The sequence below is a fragment of the Neolamprologus brichardi genome, chromosome 8 (assembly GCF_056152115.1).
Source record: "Neolamprologus brichardi isolate AB-2024 chromosome 8, ASM5615211v1, whole genome shotgun sequence".
Classification (NCBI taxonomy): Eukaryota; Metazoa; Chordata; class Actinopteri; order Cichliformes; family Cichlidae; genus Neolamprologus; species Neolamprologus brichardi.
The window spans coordinates 21326136-21339506 of NC_142111.1; the positions used below are offsets into that span (position 1 = coordinate 21326136).

The 13371-nt window shown below is 38.6% G+C and overlaps 1 protein-coding gene across 1 annotated transcript in view; it reads left to right on the forward strand.

The window, feature by feature from the left end:
• Positions 1-633: 633 nt before the first annotated feature.
• The window catches only part of LOC102784246 (leucine zipper putative tumor suppressor 2 homolog), a 43375-nt gene continuing 30637 nt past the window's right edge, over positions 634-13371 (forward strand). The window contains exon 1 of the mRNA XM_006790913.3: positions 634-860. The gene's annotated coding sequence lies outside the window, so the exon portion shown is untranslated. The remainder of the gene's footprint in view (positions 861-13371) is intronic.

The following is a 13371-nucleotide window of genomic DNA, read 5'->3' on the forward strand; positions in this document are numbered from 1 at the left end:
TAAATGCTTTCCATCCAAAGAAACTTATAAAACAAACATTTTTAACTTACTGCTATTTTATTAAAACCACAAGGTAGGTGAATCTCGGATAATAATATATAAATATATAATTTAAATATAAACATATAATTTAAATTAGCATTAAATTAAGAAGAAAATGTAAAATAAAAAATCTACTAGACCCCAAGCAATTTCTACTTAGGTTCAATGCACAAAATGATAATTTGAAATGAAAAAAGAATAATCAGTCTATGTATTTTAAAACCTCAAGAGCTAATAGCATCGTTGCGGGTCAAATATAAATAATTAAATAAATAAATAACCCCTCAAATCAAATAAACACCTCCCAGGACTATTGAAGGACTCTTTTTGAACATTTTTCAATTAATCAAGATATATTCTTTTAATATAGTTGCACTTTGTTGCTTGTTCGCTTTTATTTATTTATTTTTTCATTCAGTTTTATTTTAAAAATTTCTTTGCCTGAAAATGTTTGAATGAAAATTTTGTGACATTCATTCCTAGTAAACAGTCTTATTTTGAAACATATTACCGGATGTAACGTCAGTTTTTCTCGCCAGCTTTCCGCCTCTCTAATGAAATACGAGCAGCTCCCGTCCAGCTCCTCGCAAAGCAACAAACGCGCTTTCAGCGACAGGAAGAGTAACGAGACAGCTTGAGCAAGACTTGAACATGCAGTTTTGTCAGCTCAGCCGTGGCTAAAGTTACGAGTTTGTGGATAAGACAATTTAAAAAGAAGAAAAAAAAAACATTCCCGAGGCATCCTGATTTTCCTCCTCAGATTTTTCCACAACAGAGCAGAGCAACTGTCCCGGACTGTCCACAGCACTCTGTATACGGTAGGCTCTAACTAACCTAACAATCAATGGAAACATGATACAATTAGTGTGCGTGGCTTTATGTCGGGGTTTGAGTTGTGCCAAAGCATGTGTGTCTTATTGTTTACTTTGAACGCAGATATCCAACTTTGTCACACCTACTCCACACAGGTGTATGATTGGGAAATAAAGAGTAGGTTATTTTTATTTTGCACTTTAAAAAGTCTCACTTCCCTTTTTTTTTTTTTTTTTATCGACGTCTGCATCGGTCATGACAGGTTGGGTGGGTTTAGACACAACAAAGTGCCTCCTGTAGTGTATCCAGACTCATTTCCTGTCCAGACTTCAGCTTCAGTGGAGATTATAAATCAACAGTTTCCTTATCGTGGACTTTCAGCATGTCCTCCTCATCGGTCTCTTCAAGACTAATCTGGTTTCTTTCTATCTTATCTGTTTAGAAATGGAGGGCTGGCTAATTGCTGTGCATTATTTTAGTCTTAGTGACATGATTGCTTTTCTAGGAACTACTTAAAGTTGTCATTTCTATGAAGAATCAGTGGGTGTCTTTCACCCGATCTCCTCAAAATTTGTATGTACAATAACCTAAGCATGTTGAGTGAAGAGCTATTTTAACACAAAAGGAATCATGGCTGGAAGATGATCACGTGCTAAAAGTGGACCCTCATGGCAATAAGAGCCTTTAAATTTTCCCCAAAATACACCTTAGTTTTTTTGTCCCCCCCAGCGAACTATAAGAAAACAATAAAACATTCACATTGGCATCAATTCTTTCTGTTAGTCTATGTAGTATATTGAGTTTTGGTTGGTTGTTACACTTTGTGTGGGTGTATATTTGCTTTAGCCCTTAAATTGTAATGTGGACATCAGTAGGCTAAAGTTATATTAGTTATTAGTCAGTTATTAAAGTGATTTTTATAAGGAATAAAACCTTGTTATTTGTTTCCACCCACACTTTGGGTCCACATGATGTGGAATGTGTTTTTCCTTTGTGGCTTTCTGGTCTTTTCTAAAGCTAGAAATGACCAGGAAAGCTCCTAAACGTGCAGTATCACAGGCGACCTGAAAGTCTAGGCCTGCTCCACAGGCGGTGAGTTTGTTTTAGGATTGGTTTGCTGCTGTCAACCAGAATGAATAACACCAGCAGGACCTCAGAAAAAGTTTTGCTTAACAACAAGCAAACATGAAGTCTTTGGGGACAGTGGCAGATTTTATGACCCAATGACAACAGAAAGTAGGAGAGCGCAGCAGAATGTGCAACAACAATTAGTGTTGTTGCACATTCACTCAAGTACTGCCTGACCTGCCCCTGGGACAGAGCAGCAACATATGTGAATTCTTAAAATGAATGGCATTCCCCCCGTGACGCTGTCTGCAGTGGAAATTGGCTCGACTCAGACGCACATTTACAGTACTGTTGCCCGGTGTGCTGTGAGGCCACACTTTGATTAAAATCAAAATCTGTGAAACACAAAAAAGTTTACATCTATATTAAGAAGGATTTATGCTGCCAAAAAACCTTAAGTGCACTTATTTTAATAATGAGGCAAAAAAAACAACAACATTCCCTCTATTTTAGGTTCGCAGCTCAGTCATCTGTAAACAAAAGGCCAAATGCTTGGAACAAGATAACATAGTAAAGAGCAAACAAAGCAATCAGTAGGGCAAGCTCCGGCCTTCAAACCCCCACAACTCTGCAGGATGCTGTATTGAAATTTCTTCTGCTTAAACATACAAAGCAAGGTCAAACCCGTACCTGAGCAGCTTTGTCAGTGAGAGGCTACACAGCCTATTTGCATTGATAATTTGTCAAGTGATTTTTCTAAGCACATGGCGAGCTTCCCTAATTTCTAGAGGAGTGCTTTGTCAGCATAAAAGAGCTCTCCTGACACTAAGACATATCTCGCATGAATCATGACTCTCGATGTTTAGGGTTGGGGTGTGATGACCAGTATTTTGCTTGGTTAACAAATCTGTGTTTGTTTTTTTCTGTCCTGTATTGTATATGTTGAAACCTTTAAATAAAGGTGTCTGTAGGGTGCTTGAACCATCAGTCACACAGGCCTAGAGACCAGTTGGCAATCACGCCTGGGAAAATGTTACCCGACCCCGTGGTTGACGAGTGGTTGCTGGCTGTCCCTGCCAGAGAGGGTGTTGCAATAAACCCTCTTTTGGTCATTTGCAGATTGCCATAGTTGCCTGTAGTTTGCATGTTGTTGAGTTTATTCATCCTAGTTAAAGGCTGCATGTGGGAAAACACCTGTTATACCTACAAAACTCCCAAAATCCAAAACTAGTCAAGCTACATAAAAGGTTTTGCTAATTCAGGCTTGTAAATACTTATGTGCTCATTTAATGTAATTACATTTTTCAGCTTTTTATGTGATTATTATGAAACAAACTGTGTGTATGAGACACTGGCGGCCTTGAGGCACCGTATGTGCTGCCAGTTAAAATCACCCCAGGCACTAGAAGAGAAAGCACTGTTTTGATAGGGAGGTTTACCTTAGTGCGGTGCGCATTTGGTCATGTAATGTGTCTTCTCGTGGGACCACACCTTGTTTGTTTCTAGTCAGACTTGTTTGAATCAGGAAGGCTGAGCTGGAGGTATGAGTGTATATTAGTTTTAAAAGGCCATATTGTTTTTGTTTTCTCTGATACTTCTCAGTTGTGCTGCTGTGAACGTTGCCCTTGAGCTCTTTAAACTAAAGGTCGTGGCCCTCTATTGTTTGTTTTATGCTGCACAAACTGTCTCCTTGAAGGAATAATAATATGAGAGAAACTTTAAAAGACAAGGGAACAATGGCAAGATAGCGGGAGCTGTCAGGAGCGTAAAAACATGTGTTGTGTTTAGTCTTCGTGAGGGCCCATCACGCCACATGAAGTGCAGATTTAGTAATTACTGGGTTTCTTTGTTTATGCAGCGCCTCATTGTGTTGAATTTGTTCTCCTCTCAATGATTGCTTGCTGTAATTAGTGTTGTTGCAAACTTTCCCACACAACAGTGTTTTAAAACTGTCTGAAATTATGATGCTGGGACTTAGTGAGGCTTTTAACACAAATAGCTGGGGAAGAAGATTGGATACAAGCTTTTATTAGTATCAACATTACAGAAGAAGGAATAGAGCTCTACTTGAAGATCAATAATTCCCTGGGAATTATGTCTTAAAGGAAGACTTGCTGTGGGCTGATATAAAATCCATGCTTTTTCGACTGTGTACAGATGAGCTGAATGGGGGTTTCAGGTAGCTGAGAGACTGCAGGTTGTTGAAGATGTTGACTAAACAAAGTGAGCTGTGACCAGGCGGCTTTAACTGTGTGCCCTCCTTTTTCCCACTGTTAGAGTTACTGATTTCGAATAGCTTATAGTGAAATTCCAAATCTCTTTTTGTTGTGATATGATTAGATCGGCAGTGTTTCCTCCTCTGACCTACAGTGCATTTATAATTACTTTCTGCTTTTGTAAACAGTCCTTGAGCCTGTGTTGCTGGGCACACGTCTGTAAATGACAAGAAAGGGCAATTCTTTGTACTCTTGTCAGTTCCTGTATTTTAATATATTAATACAATAGGATGTGATGATAGGAATTTTTTATGGAAACCAGAACACCTTGGCAGGCTAAGTACGAGGACATCAACTCTAATCCAGGGCTTTTCTTGTCTAAGAACTAGCTTTTGAGGAAAAAGTCATACTTTCTCTGATGCAATACCTTGACTTCAGTTCTCTTCTAATACTGTAAACAAAGGATGAAGCCGGGAATGATTATTTTAGCTGATGGAAAATTACTTTTAGGGGGTTACGACAGCACGATTTGTTTAAAAAGCCTGTATTCCTGTCTTTTTTTTCTTTTAAGCTTCAGTAAACAAAGGTGCTCTTACATAAAACTGATGAAAGGTTAAAGGATAAAACCTCTTTGTTGGAGGGTAAACTTCTTCTCAATATGCAGCAAAGTAACACCAAGCCTGGCTTAAACATGGTTTTCCTGACTTTGTAAAATGAAAGTAATACATCTAAGCTTACAAATATGCTAAATTGGTATTTATGAGTAAAAGTATACATGACAACCAAACCAAAGTAACCATAATTACTTTTTATGCCTCATTTATTTGCACTACTCTTATTTCAGCTCAGTGTCAGAGTAATTAGGTTATTGGATTAAGTTGTCATTTACACTAGTTGCTCTTCTTCATGCTGTCACTATGAGTACTCCTCCTCACACATATCGCCATATTTTTATGCCTTTAACTTGTCAGTGTGGTTCTTCATGAAGATGGGGATATGTTACATGAGTTGACGGGGAAGGCTTTGCCTGGCTTCTTTTTTTTTTTTTTTAAACCACAGTTTACAGTTGTGAATGAAACTATTATAGATACAGATATTACAGAAGCTATAGATGTAGCAGCTATAGATGTAGCAGGCGCTATATCCTCATGTCAAATAGTCTGATTCGAGGGTCAAGGAAGCAGACTCAGAAGACATTTCGGGTTCCCAGAGATGAGCGATATATTTACAGTGACCACCATTATATGTGAAACTGAACAAACCTCCCCCAAATTAACTTGATTAACAAAAACCAAAAAGCAGATGAACTAGGTAACTCAACACACCTCTATGTGAGAATCACATAAAGCTATTTTTCTGATGGTTCTGTATGGAAGGAAAATATTCAAGAAATCACTTTGTGTCCTGAAAAACAAAAGGAAACATTCCCATGAAAAAAAATAAAAAAAATAACACCCCTCCTTTTGGGTTAACTTGTTGATGTCAGTCATGACATCATCAGTACTTTAAAAATCAGGATATGTGGAGTGGGCCTTTCCCACACCTGACAAACATGAAGACTGAGAATGAAGAACCAGTGTAAGGATGCACAAATGAGTTAATCTGCAACATAATAAACTATAAAGCAACATGGGACCAAGTATTTGCTTTAATCTGCTTAATGTTTGATTTTGACGTCAACATAATGCTTACACAAACAAACCTGGGATACTAAGTGCAGCAGTGTTACTTTGACAATAGCAAATCATAGCGAATAAATACATGTAGAGAATAATGTGCAAAAAGTCAATACTTCTGAGATGAATGGGGAGTATTTCAACTACTCATCCACTTTGTCACACCTCTAAACTGCTGACCCTTTGCTTTTAGCTTCCTCTACTTTTAGCTCTCCTATGAAGTGTAACGACTAAGAACCAGCATAGAATTCTGCCTAATAGATCAACCCATGTCACTTTCGGAGTCTGTGCTATAGGAAGGAGTTGTCGTCATATGCTAAACTGAATCTTTTAGCTTATTGATAGTAATTTTAAGCAGTTTCCTGTTATTTCTAACTGTTGGATAAATGGTAATGTCTATTCTGCTTCAGTAACAGCAACCCAATCTAATAAAATAAAAACAGCTGGTTAAAAAATGACATTTGTATTGTAAAATTAGAATTGGAAAGGTTTTTTTCCCCCTTTGGGAATGGACCTAGGACCTATTTTTGGGGGTACCAGCGTGGCTACATTTTGGTTCAAAATCCATGAAAAGCCCGAGAACTCTGCTTGGAAAAGGTGTTATGAATTACAGAGCCCCTATTTTGGCAGATATCCTAGATTTATTATATAAAAGATACGTGACGGGGGCCATTATGGCCATACAATTAAATAATAGAGAAAATGATCTTTATATTTATTTAAAATGCACCCCGCAATTAAAATAACTTGCAGGTTTAATTTACTGCTGAGCCTTGTGACCTGAGCTCCTGTCGAGGATTTGGTTTGGTACTCCTAGCCAGCTCTGAGCTCTTTGCACAGCTGGACTGAACAGCTGTTTGAGGGCACTGAGAGGCAGGGGCTGAGGTTTTAGAGACCTCAGATGCCTGAGCTTGGGAACCAGACAGGACATTTTGTGGCCTTCTTTTCTGCCTAATCTGTCCTGACGCGACCAGGTTGCGTCTGTGATCATTAAATTTTGAAGAATACAGATTAAGATGGGGAGTATTTGGAGGATTTAACAGCAGATGAATGTTACACCCAGGCCTTCCAGTTTCTCTCCTTTGTTGAATCTCATGTGATTTTTTTTTTTTTTTTTTTTTTTTTTTTGATTTTTTTTTTTTTTGCTTTGTCCCAATTTTCAAGTTTTTAAAACTTTTGACATCCAAAACTTTGGCCAAAAGTTTTTGTTTCTAGAAGATTTCCCAGGACTTTTTTATACCTCTACAAAAACCCATAGAACCACATGTAGTACAATAACTTCAATATGTTATATGTCAACATGATCAACTTATGGTTGTGTATTATACAAAGGGTGTGCAACTAGGAAATGACTTTAATGTTAACCTGTTGATTTTCTGTCTAAAAGAATAAGGCCTATTAAGCTTTTCAGTTTCACTATCTTTGGGGGTTATCCGTGCAATTTCATGCAGTCCTGCAAATCTAGCCATTACAATGTGAGACTCCCACACACAGTTACGGCAGTCAACGTTTGCACTGGCATGGAAAAGTTGTCCAGAGACACTGCAGAGGTGGGTTGACATCTTGTACAGGTCAGACAGCATTTTATCTTATGTTATTGTTACCTCTCAGCTCCTCGTGCTGCTTCAGAATGAAAACGTGAATTTAAGAAGATATAGACATGGGATGTTGGCCAAAATATGCATTAAATACAGGGGGAAAACACAAACAAAATAAACACTGAATATTGAAATTAATTAATTAATAAGATTATTACTGTGAAGCTAAAGTGTAAAGACAAGTTTTAGAATACCTGTTTCAGAATATTTTCATAGCTTGAACTTATATAAAGGTGAAATTGCTTGATTTATAAAATATTCAGCAATGAAGCAATGGTGTGGATGTGACAAGATGGGGAACGAGAGAAGGCATCATAAAGAGAAGACAAAAGAAAGCCACTAAAGCAAAGACAGAAGAATTTACAGCAAATGTTGAAGATGAAGGAGAAAAATGTAACACATGTAGCCCACACGTGGTGTCCTTGCCACAGTGTGTAAAACAAGTATAAACAGACGTTTAAGGCAGGAATTCCCACTGATTTTGAAATAAGAACCTCAAACCCTGGTCTAATGCTGGTGTCATGACACTGACGTCATTGTTTTGCCAGTATGCAGCTGTCAGAAAAACATTGTCAGTCAGTTGATGAGCTTCAGGGCACGTGATTCAGAGAGACTGGAGAAGGTTCTAGATTCCCTTTTGTAACTGTTTTCTTGATTAATTGTTTTGCCAATAAAATATCACAGAATGTCAAAAATAATCTTCATTTTTTAGTAAATATATTGATGTTTTTTTCCCCCAGCTAACTTTCCAAAACTCAAGCAGTCATTTTACCTTATATGACAAGATTTTCTGACAATAAGAGGACTTATTGTTGCAGTAATACTTAAATTCAGTTTCACTGTTTGGCCTGACTTTGGCTTTTTAAATAGGCTGATCAGCCAGTGCTTTGAAAAAATAAATTCAGGGTTATTTTTTATATTCAAGTGTGATGCAAAGTGGACATGACTCTACCAGTTTTTATTCTACAGACAGAACAGAGTTCATCCCCTGAATACTGATGAATGTAGAATATAAAAACTCTCCTTTCAGTAAATTTCTAATGTGCTGTATAGAGAAGCAGGCTGAACCTCTCATATTTCTCTTTACTCAATCACTGCTCCACCGCTGTAACTGCATTCGTTCTCTTAATCATCCCCAAATGTTTTTCCCCATCCCCACAGACTTGACCTGTGCCACTGCCTCCTTTCCTGCAGTCACTTTCTGAATGGGTCCCACAGTAGTGACTACATTTACAGTTTTGTAAACAGCCCTGATAAGATGCCAGAACGGCTGAGCTTAGTTTCCTTCAGAGATAAGTTGCTGTCATCAAGATCACTTGGTGACTCAGGGAAAAGTGTCCTTGGTGGGTGGAAGGTAGGAGAAGACACTATTTAAGTTTGAGGCCATTGAATGAGCTACAAAGCATACTGCCAGAGTTCAGCCCAGTGGGGATAGGTTATGTATTTTATAATACAAAAGCTACAACTTGGTTTAGCTATTCTATCTTACTACCTTCTTGGAAGAGATGCTAGATTAAGCAGAAGTCACAATTATGATTGGTCATTTTATTTTGGTAATTGTTTGATAAATGTAATTAACTTAAGTTAATAAGATGCACAATATTAACTTATTACACAGAATTTTCTTGAGCTTTAACTTATTAAAAAAAGAGGTGGAGGGAGACCCAGGGTCTTTAAGCCCCAACATGGACTGATTCATAGCGCTTTTCTACTCACCCGGAGTACTCAAAGCGCTGTATACAACATGCCTCGTTCACCCATTCACAACCACTCATACAAGTGCAAACTAATAAACATTCACACTCCAATGAACGCATCAGAGGGTAACTTGGGGTTAGTATCTTGCCCAAGGATATTTGGCATGCAGACTGGGGAAGCCGAGGATCGAACCACCAACCTTCCAATCAGTAGCTGATCTGCTCTACCACCTGAGCCACAGCCACCACAACAAGGTTTTGTTGTGCTTTAAATCTTCTCTTCTTCTCCTCCAACTTCCTCCAGGCTTATTTTTGTTTATCCAAGAAACATCTGGAAACTCAAATCTTTACTGTCAGCCAATACAAATTTGCTTTTTACATACATTTTCAGTCGTCCTTGGTTGCTTATAGAAAAAGCTAACCCTTGCACGCCATCCTACTTGTTAATAGCTCCTTTAATTTTCTTCCACTTAAACTTAGTATTTCATGCAAAGCCTTATGTGGACAAGCTCTTGTTCACATATTGTAGCAGATCTGCTGAGACCTTATTTGAACAGTTGGCCTTTTCCATCATCTGAACAGTTGTTTAATTGTTCCACACTCAGTTTAAATTCAGAGATCACCAGATGAGATTGTGGTGCCTCAACTTTGGAACAGCCTTCCTCTATCTACGAGACAAGCTGAACCAGTGGTTTGATTTAAACATCAGCTGGAAACTATTTTTTTGTAGGTTACATTCTCCTTAATTATGTATTCTAGTGCAGGACTCCCATGCCTCTGGAGACCTGCACAGCAGCCACAGGGAAACCTCTGGAAAGTTCACACACAACTGCCTCACAGTGTTTAATGTGGGCTGGTTGACCCTAAGCAATCCACAGACAAATGCAGTTGCTGGCGACCATGATTAAATCTGCCTCAGGTTCATCTACATCTGCCTGTTGAGTTTAACTTCCTCTTGGCAGATCTTTTATGACCGAACGCTACCTTTTAGTCATCTAGCCTCAGGCTGTCCTAAAAAGTGAATGAGTTTGAGCTTTTAGGGAAGAGTACAAACACACCGTTATAAAAGAAAGGGTGTGTATATATTGTTATGAGCCAAAATCACCAGCATTGAAATAGAATTGAATATGAAATTGAAGACCCAAGCAGATATTATAACTACTATTTTATAGTAGAATCATGGTAGGCTAAATAATCTTTGCCAGATGAAGTGAATCAGTAGTCTTCCACTAGTTATATTTGGGTATTACCACCCCAGTGCCTCTCTTTCTCGTCACTCTCGTCTGTGTGAAATACAGAGGCTAACACTGCTCCTGTGTTTTCTCTGGGCTTTGCAATCACTGTTAGAAAAGATTAGTGTAGCAATGTTAAACTGTTTGCCCCTGTCAGGGCCACTGGGGTTATCAACCCTGTATATAGAGCCTTTATCTTTAATGTCAGAAAGACCAAAAAGTCCTGCAGCAGATTATATGGCACTGATCCCTAATCTCGATATCACTGAGCCAGTCTGAGATTACATAAAGAGCTAGAAGCACCTGAACAAGCTCTGAGAATGGGGGACTACGTCTAAAAATGCTTGCAGTTTTTAAACGGTTAATGCAATACTTTTATTAAATGTTTCTGATCCCATTTGCTATGAGTCTACATACTAACCACATGAGGTTAATTTGTCCGCTGTTTTGGATATGTTACAATAATGGTGACAATGTTGGATCAAGTGAAGAAGGCTCCAGTTGCAGGAAAAACCATTGTTAAAACCCAATTATTCAGGCCTACAGACCAGTCAGTGAGCCCCTGGCAACCACCTGTCACTAGGGAAAAATTATATTCCTCAACTGGAAAAAACGTCTACGACTACTTTGGTTGCTAGCCTTTATGCTGCTGTTGTGGTTTCTTCTTGGTTTCCAGATTGGGTTGCACTCTTTCAAATTTTATTTCCACTTTGTTAGTAGTCAAAGAATATTTGTAGACAAATGTGGAAAAATTACGGGCAACAGTGACAATCTGCTATCAGCCAACGCAATCAGCCTCTGATAGCCAGCAACCACTGCCAACGAGCCAGCAGTAACCTAATGCTAGCTTGTACATTGCACTTGTTCTAAACATGCATTGCATAACAGCATGTAGTCACTGTGAGCATGTTAACATGAGTGTTTCGCTCAAAGCACTGCTCTGCCTGAATTAATCTGCACAGAATTACAAAGATTCCTGTAAAACATTCTTCTGCTTAATCATAGGAGGGCATCTCTGCATTGTAGCGGAGCACAATTTTGTCACATGTTGCCTGAATTAAAGTTTATCCCAAAATGGCCTATAAGGAGAGTATTTTACAGAGCATGTAAACATTGTGTGTTGCATCATCTGTGGATGATTACGCAGTCTGAAAAGAGGAGAAAAAAAACCCTTTAAAAACAACATGCCATATTCCCATGAGCAGATGTGATTGGCGGCGGTAGTTAGTGTGATCATGACATTCACAGCTGCTGCAGGGAGGCCCATATGTGCTGATGTACAGTAAAGCCCTGCAGCATCTCTGACTCCTGCTTCTCTTCTCATTTTTTCCCCTTCCTGCTCTCACACTGTTTTTCTCCTCTTTCGCTACCACTCATGTTGCCACTCACTTACTCCTCAGTTGTGTCAGCTGGCTGTTGTCCTTCTGTCATCCATCTTACAGCCTCTGACTGAGGTGCAGCCCACAGGCTTTCTCGACGACTGGCCAGGAACATGAGAAAACAGGAAAAAATAAATAAACAGTGCAGCAATTTAAGAAATGAATTGACGTCATTTCTGTGATCCTGAATTTTCATCAGACTGGATTCATATGTTCTTATTCAGAGCCATGTACACAAAGTGAATATTTTCCACTTTTAAGGGGCAATAAAAATTACTCTGCAAGGTTTAAAAAACAACAACATGGTTTTTGGTTAAAATACAACAATTGCCACATTTTTGCTCATACAGTCCAAGATCAGTCTGTCTTTGATTCACAAAAAACACATGGCACATGATCATCTAATGGGTCGTCACCAAAATTCTGGAATAACTGAATTGGTGTCATGAGTTCTGAGCTAGTGAATCACTGAGTTTGATATATTTTTGGTTGATAACGTGACATGTCTCCACTGAACATACAAAATAGACGCTACAGATCTAGAGTCATGCGAAAAAGAAAGTTTTCATTGAGCTCCAAGTAGACCTGTGGAAAAATAAGTGCATCGTTGGTGCTGTTAAATACTAATCACTATAAAGTGTGACCACTTCTATAAAAGCAGATGTTTTAGGAGTTTGCTTGGTTTGCTGCATTTAGATGTGTGTTAAGACTTTGCCACAGTTTTTCCTGGAGTGGATGTTCCAGCAAGTTGGACAATACAAAGATCAGAGGAAAAACTCATAACTGACATCTCAGACTGTGCAGGCCTCAGTTACCATTTAAATTTTAAAGTTCACAAAGTTACACTTACAAAAAGGCTTAAAAAAAATTGCTTTTTTTGTAAGAGTTGCCAGGACAGAGCCTGTTCTTTCTAAAATGGACAGACCAGCAAAGCTTAGGTCTGCAAAGCTTCATCTGGCCAAACCAAAAGACTTCTGGAACAACTTTCTTTAGTCAGATGAGACCAAAGTGGAGCTTTTTAGCTGCAATTGGAGAAAACCAAACAAGGTATATTAGCACAAACACCTCATAACATCTGTTGAACACTGTGCCTGAGGGGTGATGATTTGGACTTGTTTTGTAGCCATAGGACCCTGGGAACCTTGCAGTCATTGGCTCAACCATGAACTCCTCTGTACACCAAAGTATTCTACAGTCAGGGGCAGCATGATCCTCAGCACAGCAGTAAATCTACAACTGAATACAGTTGTAGAAAATGCAATCAAAATCCAGACTTGAACCCAACTGAAATACTGTGGGTGGGACCTTAAAAGAGCTGTGTAGAAATAAATGCCTCCAAACCTCAATGAACTGTAGCAACATAATAACATTGGGCCAGAATTCCTTCATAACCATATGGGAGACAAAAAAATGAGTACTTTAAGTTATTGTTACAAACTATTGAGTCATGGGGTGTACTTAGATTTACAGAAGACAAAGCCTTGTGAAAACTCTTTTATCCCCATGTGACTTTACTTCCTATTGAAACACATCAGTTTCAAAGTCATGCTGACTGTCAGGAAAAAACAGGACAATTAGTGTCCTTCAACATGAGCGAGTAGGTTGTTTTATCTTGGCTCTTTCATGCTTTTCCATGTGACTGGGAAAAAT